This window comes from Gorilla gorilla, chromosome 13 (genome assembly GCF_029281585.2).
Source record: "Gorilla gorilla gorilla isolate KB3781 chromosome 13, NHGRI_mGorGor1-v2.1_pri, whole genome shotgun sequence".
NCBI classification, from domain to species: Eukaryota; Metazoa; Chordata; class Mammalia; order Primates; family Hominidae; genus Gorilla; species Gorilla gorilla.
The window spans coordinates 104,378,023-104,391,796 of record NC_073237.2 but is presented as its reverse complement, the minus strand read 5'-3'; the positions used below and the strand labels follow the sequence as shown (position 1 = coordinate 104,391,796).

Here is a 13,774-nt window from a genome sequence, read left to right as displayed (position 1 = left end):
CATCAACCTCATTTCTTGTTCTTGGACACATAAAGGAAGCTCATTTAATAGCCTCCTCAGAGCCATGCGCCTGGGTGCTGGCCAATTGAATGTCGACAGAGTGTTGTATGACATTTCTAGCCTTGACCATGAAAGGTTTAATATAATCTTCCATGCACCATGTCCCCCACCTGCGTGGCAGATTCACACACCTGGATACCTGACTTATTGCCTGGAGGAGAGCTACCCAGTTGCATTGCCCAGCCTACACTGAACCATTATGTGAGCAAGAAATAATGACCATTATGTGAGCAAGACCTGTGAGCAGGTCTATCGTGCTAACCTGCTGAGATTATAGAGGTGGTTTACATAGCAGCTAGCCTTACTTAACTTGGCTAATGTGTGTATCTAAACCATCTAGAACTATGACCGGCTCATAGTTGACATCTAAGGTCATTAAATTGAATACATGGTAAGAGGTCATCAGTATTTGTTGTACTCTACCAAAGGCCTTGTTTGGGTGAGTGAAGGGCACAGTACCTGGTGAGCTTGAGGATTCTGGTAATCAGTTCACCGCTCTCCTAACTGGAAAGAGGTATCTGGAATAGCAAAACCAATTATTTTTGCTCTTAGAAGGGTCTCTATCCCATTATAAATTTTATATTGGTAACCAATCTGCATATTCTTGTTTTATGAGTTTGGCTATTGCAGTTGATCCATGAAAGTTTGCTCACTTCGAGGTATGCTGGTGAGATTGACTTCCTGGAATTTTAAAGTTGAGGAACTGATCCTGTTAACTTCATCAAAAGAATATGCAACTGGCTAGCCTGGATTGAGTGATAAGCTGGTCTCACTTTTAGAAAATCCTTTGCTAATTACATATGAAATGATGACGATGATGATGATGATGATGATGATGATGATGATTGCTATCATTCATTCAGTGCTTATCAATTTCAGCTACTTTCTGTTAATCACTTTACATCATCTCATTTGATTTTTCACAATAACTCTTAGAAGTACGGTCATGTGTCCCATTATGACATTTCAGTCAATGATGGTTTGCATATGTAATGGTGGTCTTATTAACTTATAATATATTGCATTTTACTGTATCTTTTCTATGCTTACATACACAAATACTTCCCATTGTGTTACAATTGCCTACTGAATTCAGTATAGTCACATGCTGTACAGGTTTGAAGCCTAGGAGCAATAGGCTATGCCATATAGCCTAGGGGTGTAGTAGGCTATACCATCTAGGTTTGTGTAAGCACAGTCTATGATGTTTTCCCAATGACAAAATCACTTAAAAACATTTCTCAGGACATATCCCTGTCATTGAGTGATACATGACTGTAGTTGTCATTGCCCCTATTTTCAGATGAGGGAACTGAGGATCCGAAAAATGTGGTGACTTGCTTTAGAATACATTTCCTATAAATGTCAGAGCTAAAATTAAAACTCAACTCTCCTGGACTGCAAAGTCCAAGTTCCCTTAATCCGATCAATCATTTTCAAACTGCTCTCTGCTGAGCTGTAAGTGGCCTAAGAAGCCAATCCAGGATTGGGAGTGGAGCATGAAAGAATAGATTTATGCCTCCTTACCCTACTTTTTACCAGAACAGAGCCTCTTCTCCTTGACTTTTTTGTTACTGATTCCACCTAACTTTTGTTTGAGCAAGGGGTTCTAGGCTAAATAAAGACTTTGAAAATCACTGCAGCATACCATAATACTTAGGAGGAAATTTTGTAGAAAATGAGTTTTATTTCTGAACACAAGGAGTGCGTTGTGATTTATGGATTCTCCTCTTCTTTGGTATCTTCTTCCACATTATCTGAAGATACTTATTCTCCCAGGAGTCTAAGCTTCTTGAGAGCAGGGACTCTGGCTAGTCATAATTTCCCCCCGCCCACCGCCAATACTAAGTAGAATACTAGGCAGACAATTGCTACCCTAGTTCACTCTCAACACTACCTCCTGAACGATTATTTTAAAGCATGACTCTGATTATGCTACTTACCCAATGTTACTTAATATTTTTCAGGGACCATTGTTACTCCCAGAATAGACCAAAATTTCTCACCAAGGTGTCCAAGTCCATTCTGATAGCATCCCAGCATCCCAGACACTTGGTTGGCTTCATTTCTTCTATACATCACATTCCAGTAATATCAAATTTCTTGCTGCACTCTGGACCTGGCAAACCTTTTTGTACCCGTCTCTTTTGTGCAAATGGTTGCTCTCTGCCTCAAATTCCTCCACCCGTCCCCATGGAAATCTCTTTCTATTCATGTCACATCCCAGTAACCTCTTATCTCCTCCTCCAGGCCAGTTCAAACACTCCCCTCCACATGATTGATTCCTTCTCATTGCACTTACCTACAACTTAGCAGTTCTTAGCAGACAGAGTGGATTTGAAGGACAAGGTGGTCCCCATCCAAGAGAGAGGAAAGCAGAAGGATGGTAACAATAATGTATGCTACATGGCATTGAATGAACTACCTATTGGATTTGTTAATGTGTATAATAATTTTTTGAGATGCCTATAAATACTGAGTGTTGGGAGTGGAGGTGTTTCTCATTGTGTGTGGCAACATATAGTACCTAATAGGAATAAGAACCATTGAAATACCAGCTGAGAATGAATGATTATTTGGTGCATTAAATTAAATTCCTCAGTTGGTTTAGCTCAGTGGGATGAAAAGTTGGATATTTACTCGGCCCCTTCCTCTGTCTGCCTGTAGTCCTGGGTCATCAGCATGTGAAGTTAATGACTGGCAAGATCTTCTAACCCTCTTCTACCTCTCCTAGAGAGATCAAAATAAACAACAACAACAAAAAGCCAACACTAGTTGGCTCCCAAACAACGTGGGAACCTACAAAACAAGATTGGGCATTGAACATATTTTGCATGCCCTCTTTCTTTGTAGGGATTCAAGCCAGTGTGGGACTCAGTGATCTTTCATGACAATAAATTGGGCATTTTCAGTGCAGGGTATCTGTTCAGCAATCTTCCTGCAATGCATAGCTGGGTATATTGTCTCATGCTGGGTAGTCCAGAGATATGTTTACGTAAGAGGTCACTCTAGAGTTTAAATTCAATACAGGTCTAGAGAATGCAGCTCCAGTGAAATTTATTTTCAGGCAGTGGAGAGCTACTTAAGTGGCAAAAGACTGAGTTTCCTCTTGTGATTGTTTTAATGTAAAATGAGATGCTGATTACCAATGCTAACAACTGCACACTGAGAGTGAGACTAGAGCGGAGCACTGTGTTTGATGTTTGTTTGATTTGCATATGTGGCATACCAGGCCCTGCACGTAACGGTCCTAATCTGCCTGAACAGGGTCTTCTTTCCTCACTCCTTCTGATTTAGTCTATGCTCTAGCACTTGGCATTGTTCAATGCAGTATGCCTTCCCTTTTACACATATGGGCTTGTGTATCTTGCTCCATTTGTCTGGAATATTCAATCCCTTTTCTTCATGGCAAACTCCTACTCATCCTTCAAAATGCGGGTCACCTCATAAGCCATTGTCTGGGTACAACAGTCACTCTGCTTTTTCTGTGATCTCCCATAACACTTTGAGGTCTGAAATCTTAGGCAATAACTGTGTATTTTCTCAGCCAGTACCAGAGTGCCCAGCTCATAGTAAATGCACTATAAGTATTGATTGAATTGACTTGCATTTTATCTATACAAGGGAGATGCCAAGCTATCTGTAACTCATGTGTAAATATCAGGATAAGAAATGTTGAAAAATGGTAATCATGCCAAACTCACTGAATAGATGATATCTAAGGCAGTAGACTCCTAGAATATCTTTCAGTTCAGCAAACACAAGCACCCACCCTTCTGTCTGGTGATAAGGACATAACCGTAGGTAAGTCACTCTTTCTCATCTCAAGGAGTTTCTAATCTAGAAAATAAAATAGTTACATAAACAGAAAATTACGGTAAAGTGTGCACACAATTTTATGGGGCAGAGATTTCCTAGGTGGTCTCCAAGCCAGTTTCTTCTTGGATACACAGGACTACATTTCTCAACCTCCTTTGCTGCAGTGTTGTGAATATGTATTTATAAGCTCTGGCTAAAGGAACATTGGGAAAAGTGATGTATACCATTTCCAGGCTTGGTGCCCAAATTCTCCCATGATATTCTTGACTTGCTATTTCTTCTCTAGCTGGTTATCAGACTTAAAAAATCCAGTGGAAGACTCTAAAGCCCTAAGAAATGACAGAGCCACAAGTAGAAGGAAACTTGATCCCTGTATCACTACGTGGAATGCTATCTACCAAAAACCGTACTGGGCTCTGACATGAGCAATACAAAAAATCACTGTCATTTTAGTTCTTTTTTTAAGTACCTAATATATCATTTATTTATTCAAAAAATATGTACTGAAAACTTATGAAGGGTGAGGCATTGGTGGTGGGAGTGAGGAAGGAATATCAAACACAGTCTGTGATGAATAAGGAATACCTCCTTTCCTTACGATACCATTTGAAGTTTAATCACAAAGGAGTTTATCACAGGGACAAGGTGTGGAAGGAGTGTGCCAGGAAGAGGAGCAGAGATGAATGATGGCCAAAAGATCTAAGTAGGTAATAGATAATAGATAATAGACTTGGGGTCTGTTGGTTCTCCTGTCTTACTCCCAGGCCTTATGGATTTCCATAGTAGGTCTCCTGAAAAATATTCTGAGGGGATAAAGATGTTTTAATATTAATCTTTCTTTGCAGTAAATGATCCCTTTGAGGGACCCTGCTAGAACCAGGACAATACCAGACTCTCCACTTCAATAACATCCTTTATTAGGGAAGGCTCTCACGAATCCAGAAGGGCTCAGAATGACCAAACTAGATGAACAGGTGAAATTGTCAAAGCCACATTTTACAGATGGTGACACAAACTCAAAGAGAGAAAATGAGGTAACCAAATTCTCACAGAGGTTAGTTTCTTGAACTAGAGCCCAGATTCTCAGACTCCTAGCCCAGTGGTCTTTGCACTAAGCTTATTTGTGAAAAGGGATCTTTTGTCTACTTCAAGGTTGAGAAGAGCATTAAGGCTAATTTAACTTTAATTAGAGAAGGAAAGTAATGTTTGTTAAATTCCTGCTATACACCAGGCATGGGACTAAACACTCCATGCATTCTCATTGATCTTCATAGTAGTGGAGTAGGTACCATTTATTCAGTTACAAATGAGGTGCTGGAGACTCTGGGATACTATGTGAAGCTTTGTACCTTCAAGGTCTCTTAGGATCATCTCTTCATCCTTATGTTGGGCAAAACAATGTTCTGTAATCAGCTTTTGCTTGGAGTCAGTGTCTCATAGTTTTCCCCTAGTGATATATCAGAGGATGATAGAAACCTCACCATTTCACTGCCACTCTACTTTGTGGCATCCCATGACACAAGCCCTGGCTCTCCATGTGTTTATAAATTGTGCCTGGTGTCAGGCATAGTAATAGCCTGACATTTAATAGCCTTTAATCCTCGGAAAATTGTGTCCTGAAATTTTACTGGAGAAAATACAATTAAATCTCTTACTGTGTAGATATTCATTCTGACATACAGTTTCTCTAAATTTAAATTGCAAATAGAGTATTCATATATATTAATGATTTGAAATGGAATCAAATAACTTGTTCAAAAAGACTATTGCCGCTGTCATTTATGAATAGATGCGATTTTTACCAATTTTATTGTTTTACTGGTCAACATAATAATAAAAGTACCTGCAAATATTTATTGTGTGTGTGTGTGTGTGTGTGAGAGTGTGTGTGAGTTGTCTGATCAGTATTATTCATCAAATTAAACTTAGTCTTGGAAGCCATTGTGTAAACACAGGAAGTAATTTTGAAATTAATTTTTTTGCGTTATCATTATTTGCTAGTAGTGAATTTGAATTGTTCACACGACTGCCATATCTTACAAATAAGAAAGCTAATCATAGCTGGATGAATATTGAGGAAATGTGATAGCCTGATTATTGCCAGTATCTGTGGGTATGAGGTGCTAGAGAGTAAGAGAGTAAATATGTACAAGACCAGGTTTACGAACAAAAGTTGCAAGTCAAATAAAATGAAAAAGTTCTTCTGTGCTGGGTGGCCAAGGTGAGGTCAATATCAATATTGGCATTGGCACTGCCAAGTCCATGTTTTGCATAATGATAATTTAATCAGGACTTGTTAGTGACAAAAGGCTTATCAAACATAGAATGTTTTAATACACAGGTTGGTTTGTTTGACAAAAGCGACACCCACCTTCTTTCACAAAGCTACTGCAAAATTCATATCCGGCCTTGCAAAATTTTTTGTTGACAGCAAAGACTGTGAGGTGCAAATTCATTGGACATTTGACATGCTTATTACTCATCATTAAAATAATGATGTTTCTTAGGAAACAAGGATGCTTGTCTTTACCCCACAGAAGCAAAATATATATCAAAAATTATAACTGTAACCTGGAAGTTCAAACACAAACGTTTTGAATCTATTTTGAATCTATTGAAAATATTTTTACACACTAAGAAAAGTACATATATTGTCCTATTTCCCTAATTGGAAAACTAATATATAATAAGTTTAAAATACATACCAACTTTTTCTATTTCTTTAGGTAATTGTAATAGGCAACAGTCAGGTAAAGCCATTCAATATTAAACTTGGATTCCTGAGAGACTAGGTCAGTAGTATGTTTTATGTATGAATGTATTTATGTTATGCATTATTTATTATTCATTTTATGTATTCATTATTGATTTTATTTATGCATTCAACTTTTGCCAAATTTCCAAAGGGAGTTTTGCTCTCTCAAATTCTTTGGAGAGAAGGGAAAAAGTAGTTTTAACACAATTCTATTCGGAGTAAATTTTTACAGGAGATGACGATATTGAGTTGAGTCTTTTGTTAACCAAGACAAAAAAGAAAATGGGATGTAACCTTACCATCATCATTTGAATAAAAGAAAGTGTACCTTTTTATAGCATAGGTAGAGACATTTTCCAAAGCCATAAACTAAAGGAGAAATTCATCTACTGCTTTATGTGTACATGCATATACACACACTCTTCGCTTATATAACAAAGATGGTTGTCAACGAAACCATCAGATCACCTGTGACACAGACGAGAGAAGCAATGGGTCACCTTCATAATTATTCACAGGGCTTTCAAGGATGGTGACTGGCTACAGGAAATTGGAAGTCATTTGTAGTTTATTTCCAGGCCTAATAGCTGGTGAAATCTCTTGATTAAAAGATATCATACTTCCTAAATGAATTTCTCATCCATGAAGATTGACTCTTTGTGGGAGAAGTTTCCAAATATATTAAAGTGTCACTAATAAAATGTGAAGTGGGATTCCAACCATATTCAATGCTCATTTTGTGTACACCAGGACTCTTAGTCATGTAAAAGTTCTGTTTTAGCAGAACCATAACTGCTTCCTTGGAGCCTCCACCAATTTGCTGAAGTTTTTAATCTGGACTATATCTGTTAGTTCCATTTCTTCCTCTAAACTGCAGCCCTTCACCTGTTTAGAGATGTTTGCCCTAAGTGGCAACTCCAGAATTCCAGTGCAGAGAGAGTTGAGGGGTGGTCTTCTGATTGCTGAAGGGGCTGGAGAGCTTGCTGTAAATCTACCTCTATGCAGCAAGTGTGCTGTTCTGTTGTCTGCTGTGTATTGATTTATGCTGACTTGGAGGAAAAGGTGTTATATAGACTATGAGATTGATCTTTAGCCATTCCCCTCCCTAGCCAATTCCTGGTACCATCACTGTCTATCAAAAAGACTTGGAAGTTTACAGGAAGTGCCCCTTGATCTATGGCAAACAAGTTAGGATAATTCTACTCCCAACTCTCCATCACTTAGTTACTTGCAGGGAAGAGCTAGAGCAGCACTTCTGTGTGAAGCCATCTGTGAGGGCAATGTGCCCGCAAACCCATGTTGTATCCTACAGAGACAAGTGGATCAAGGAATCAAGGCCCCCAGGTTAAAACCAGCTATTAAACACTTATTAGGTAAAAGGGGTGGGTGGGCTGACAAATAAGGTTCTCATGACTGATGTGTCCTTCTCAGTGACCTCTCACCTGGTGCCAGCTCGATAACAACATTGAAGTTTGAGTCTAGTAGTGTAACCTCTTAGAATTATCAGGGATGCTGGCCGTGGAGCATCAACATTTTCCTGAGCCTGCTATTTATTTAAAAATTCATCAAATAAGCTGTTTTAGCCTCTGAGATGAATGGCATAACTCCAGTTAGATTCTTTCTGAACTTCAAATATATTTCCTGATAAGTGCCCAAATCCATAGTCATAATATTGACAATCACAATAACAATAATTTTTTTTGTTTGTCATGTTTGGCTGCATATCAGGAATCTTGACATTTGTTCTTCAAGCATCCCTGAATGGGTGGTGTTAACACTCTGTTTTATAGCAAACAAAAACATGGTTGCAATAGGTGGCGTGGCTTGTTTTCCAATGTGCAGCTGGTAAATTTCTGTAGCCCTGGGAAAGCTGAAATGCCCCCACTTAAAGGGCGTCCTTGAAGGCAGGTAAAGTTCAAAGGTAGTATTTGGGTTACAGTGCTTGAGAGTAAAACTTTATGAAGGAGCAAAGAAGTTCAACTCTGAAGCCATAAGCGGGTGAAGAGGCAAGAAGAGTCTGAGAGAGGCTGCTGCTCCTGGGAAGTGGTCCAGCCATCTGCTTGGGTCACTCTTGACTTTCTCATTCTCTGTTTTACTGCTCACTCCTCTCCAATCAGGTTTCACAAAATTAGACAAGGTCAGAATCTCTTGTTGTTGTGCCCTATGAAGGTCTGGGCCAAAAGACCTAGGTCAGCTCTGCTCCAGGTTTTTGGAAAAGCTCTTTGGCACTTGTATGGAGCAGCTTGCTCTTCCTGGACTGGATTTTCCTCTGCATGTGAGTGGTTTGACTCGGGGAGCTAAAGTACTGTGGTATAAGTAAAGACTCCCACCATGGCCCATTTCGAACTACCAACTTGACACCCACTGGCTAGCAAAATTCCTAAAAATTCAGCTATTGGCTCTTACAAGCCAGTACAAGTTTCTCCAGCACAGCACTGGTTAGAAAATGTCCAGAGGAGAAAGCACTCAGCTTTGTCTCTTGCCAGGCATTTTTCACACTACTCAGTCTAGCTCACCAGCGACTGACTATGTAGATATTTAGGGTCAAAGCGCACAGTTACAAGGAGAGCACATGGTTTTGGCTTTATCCTTGGTACATTTATTTCCCTTAGAAATTACAAGGACACCAATGGGTGACACATCAAAATAGAATGTCCAGAATATTCTGGTATTCTGATAATTCTCCCTCTCCCAACAAACAAATGTGTGCGTATATGCACATATACTCACAAACATAAACATCCCCACTGTATGAAGACGATTTATAAGCTCTCACCTAAGCAGTGCAAATGTTTAAGAGGTTGGGCTTTGTAATGAAATAGACATAAATTTGATTCCCAGGCTCTTTCCTGCAGACAAGTTGCTTAAACTCTAAGTGTCTTATCTGTAAATTTGGGGTATTAATAAATACCTGATAAGGTTGTTCTAAAGATTAAATTAGATAATACTGGTTTAAGGCTTACTAACATCCAATTTTTATGCAGTTTCTATTTTCTCTATACCTGACTCAGTAAATTCTCAGCTGGCGTCAACATCTTGCCTCCCTGTTCTTTGTGGACACTTGGCGGATAAGCTGCCAAGTAAGTACGTGAAGGCAGGGTGACATTTATTTGGTTCCTGTTTAAACTGATTGATATGGGTGTTGATAATCTTGTGCATTTTTATTCAAATAATTTTCCCACATGTTCAAATAATATACTTGTCACCTCTTACAGTCCTGGGAACAGATCTTATCTTCTTTGTCACAAAATGGCACCTGCCTGAGTAAACACAAACGGGAATGGAGAGGCTGAGCCCTTGCTCACCATTTGAAACCTGATTCAGAAAGGCAAACAGACAATATGGCTGCTGGGCTTAGCCTTCCAGAGCAATTTTAATCACAAAAGCCATGATATAGAAATCTCTAAAATGCAAATATAACATTGTTAAATTGACAGAAGGGCTATTTTAAATCCTTAAAGAAAGAGCAAGAGGGCTGGTGAATATGAATATTTAGAAAGTAAAATAGTCTCTAAGAACCAAGGGTAGATAGATAGAGGTCAACATCTTACTTTCTCTACAACTTGATAAATTCCTTTTTTACAAATTTAAATTTTATTTTTATCGATGTGATTTACACCATAGCTTAAAGAATCAAATTATTCGATGAGACAAGTGCATTCAGTTCTTTCAGCTCGTGCTTTCCATATCTGCCTCCATATCCTCTAAATAATATGCTTATAATATTCCTTCTTAATTTTTATTTTAGTTTAGGGATTATAAATTAACTTCCCAGCATGGGAAATGAGGATTTGGCTCTCTTTCACCCTCTGCTCCACTTAACCCAGGCACGCTTTTGTTCGCCGGGCCCCATGAGATAGCTGTGTTTTCACTGTGGCTCAGTTTTCAATATTTATATTACAATGATTATATAAGTGTTATTTGCAGTTGATTGTGTAGTATATTTCCTTCCCTGCACAGTCCACTCATTTTCCAAAAGAGTTTTCTTTTGCTTAGTTTTTCTAGTACATATCGCTAATTTATCCCCAAATTCTTCCCAAGTTGTGAAAAACCTCCTTTTAATACATTCAAATACATTAGGTAATTACTGATTTCCTCTTGAAGAAATACCCACAGAGCCTCCTGAACTGGTCTTAGGCAGAGAGATTGTTCTCTAGACCTCTTGGATGACTGACACTTTGGAATCTTCCTTTGTCATTATCCTGGGGACTCATTTGTGCATATTCTGCGTTGGATCCACCGTTCCCTGGATTCCACTTTTGTCTTGGTTTTCCCCCTCTCAGTATGTGATTTCTCAAATCGCTTCCTAAATGAGGTTATCTGATAAGTAATTTTTTGAGAACTTTTAAGTTGAAAAGATTTTTATGTTACTATCCCACTTAATGAATGGCTTGGCCAGATATAACATTCTCAGCTTGAAGAATCCATTTTGAATAATACATTGTTCAATTTTCTCCTAGCTTTTAGGGGAGGCTTTGAAAAGTCTATTACCTTTCTGCTTTTTGATTCTTTGTATGGAAACATCCTTTTTTCCCCTTTTTGTGAAAGACTTTAGAGATTTCTTTGTGCCCAGTGATCTATAGTTTTATAATGATGTGTTTTGATGTGGGTCTATTTTCATTCATTGTGCTGAATCCACTTAACCTGAAAACTCCATCCTTCAATTCTGAACATTTTTTTCCATTTCTTTAATAATGTCTTACCCCCTGTTTTATAGATTCTCTTTTTCCTGAACCTTATATTTTCAGATGTTATACCTTCTGATATGGTTCATTTATTTTCTTCTATTTTTCATCTTTTTTTTTTGTATTTTTTTGGATTATTTCCTCAGATTTATCTGGAAATCCTCCCACTTACTGTTTTCACTTCAGCTCTCATTTTTAACCTTTCATCCAGTGTTCCTTTCCTGCATAATACTATTCTTCTTTCACCAACACAAATTTTTCTCTCATCTCTTGGAGCATATTTATAATAGTTTTTAGAAATTTTCATCTTCCTGCTTAGGCTGTGTTTCTTGTTTGTCTGTTCTTTTTGGTCTCTGGATTTCAAAATACTTTCTTCGAATATCTCATATTTAAGTGTAGGACACCAGAAAGCTCTGTGTACAGAGGACTGTCCATGGGCTTCGGTATAGGATTATCTCGCTGAGCCATTTCACACCGCAGTGTCAGAATTTTTTCCTCGTGGAATGATCAGATTCCCCAGAAAAAGTCTCCTCCAGCCTCTGCCTTGAGGGTATAAGCCTGGATGCCTGTATCCTGGAGGTTGTGTGAGGAGAAAGTCTGTTTATTTAGTACGTGGTATGTACACATTTGATCACCCCCTTTTTAATTCAATACCCCTTTTTCACGGGGCATGGACCCACTTTTCAGCTCTGCTCAGTATTCTGCGATCTCAAGATCTGCTGTTTTACTCTCTTCAGAGAAAGAAACCTCCAATATGCCAGGATAGTCACTTTGCTGCTGGTAAAAGGTAAGGGGTCTCATAGATTTCTAAATACACTTTCAACCAATTCTCCTACTTGGACCTCTCTTTTCAGAGATACCTAATGCTACCCAGCCTGGGGATTCTGCGGTGGCTTCTGAGTAAATATAGAAGTCTATATTTACTTTTTTTGTTGTTGTTGCTTATATTTGGCTCATATTTCTCTTGCTTATATTTGAATTATAAGATTTTGAATTATAATTATGCTTTACTAGTTCTGCTAATTCATTTCCCATCTGCTTTCCATCTTCCAAAAAGCTCTGTTTTCTCCTGATTTCTTTATTCTTCTGGGTTTCTGTCTTTATTTTTTAGTCCTTAAACTATTGTTCAAATGGAGTTTTGAGACAGAACTAGAGAAAAATGCATGTGTACAATTCATAACCTTTAACTGAAAGTCTATATATTTATTTTTCAACATGATTTATCCTCAGTTGCACTCAATGTGTTTTTCACCTCTTTTTTTTTTTTTTTGAGACTGAGTCTCGCACTGTCGCCCAGGCTGGAGTGCAGTGGCGCGATCTTGGCTCGCTGCAAGCTCCACCTCCCAGGTTCACGCCATTCTCCTGCCTCAGTCTCCCCAGTAGCTGGGACTACAGGTGACCACCACCACTCCTGGCTAATTTTTTGTATTTTTAGTAGAGACGGAGTTTCACCGTGTTAGCCAGGATGGTCTCGATCTCCTGACCTCGTGATCTGCCCGCCACGGCCTCCCAAAGTGCTGGGATTACAGGCGTGAGCCACCGCGCCCGGTCCTCACCTTTTTATTACTCTTTGTCCACTTTTTCTATTCTTTATCTTTTTTTTTTTTTTGAGACAGAGTCTCACTCTCTTTGTTGCCCAGGCTGGCATGTAGTGGCATGATCTCGGCTCACTGTAGCCTCAACCTCTTGGGTTCAAGTGATTCCTCTGTCTCAGCTTCCCAAGTAGCTGGGACCACAGGCGCATTCCACCACACTCCACCAATTTTTGTATTTTTAGCAGAAATGGGATTTCACCATGTATGCCAGGCTGGTCTCGAAGTCCTGGCCTCAAGTGATCCACCTGCCTCGGCCTCCCAAAATGCTGGATTACAAATGCAAACCACTACACCTAGCCTTTTTTTTTTTTATTATTCTTTGTCTTTAATGTCTAATTAAACCTCATATACAAAATAGCTATTACTAGTCAGATACTGTTCCTAGTGTTGTGGATACAGCAATATAAGAATAAAACTCTCGTAAGAAATTTTTGTGGTGATAAGAAGAAAGTCATAAGATACTTGGAAGCAGTCATTCTACTGAATTTGAATCTATTCGTGTTTTTCTCTACTTTCCCATCACCCTTTTGGTTAATCTAAAATTGCCAAAATGTTTGTAGAAAGCTGTATATGTAACCAGTAAGTTGAAGATATTATAGCATATGCAGTAATAAATGCAATTAGAAATGAATTATTCCTTCTTCAGATCAAGGAAAACCGCCTGGAGATGGTGGCAGCTGGGCTATTTTGAAGAGTAATTAGAAGTTGGCCAGGTTCTTCCCATTATAATCTCACACAATCAAGTTGTCAGTTAGCTTCCTTATTACGCTATAAGCATATTAATGCAGAGAAAGTGTTTATGTCACTTCCTGAATACATAATGCATAGCATGGCACCTGGCACAGAGTAGAAGCCCAGTG

At 38.7% G+C, this 13,774-nt stretch overlaps 1 long non-coding RNA gene across 1 annotated transcript in view; it reads left to right on the top strand.

The window, feature by feature from the left end:
• The window catches only part of LOC134756900 (uncharacterized), a 222,852-nt gene that overhangs the window by 128,705 nt on the left and 80,373 nt on the right, over positions 1–13,774 (top strand). The window lies entirely within an intron of this gene.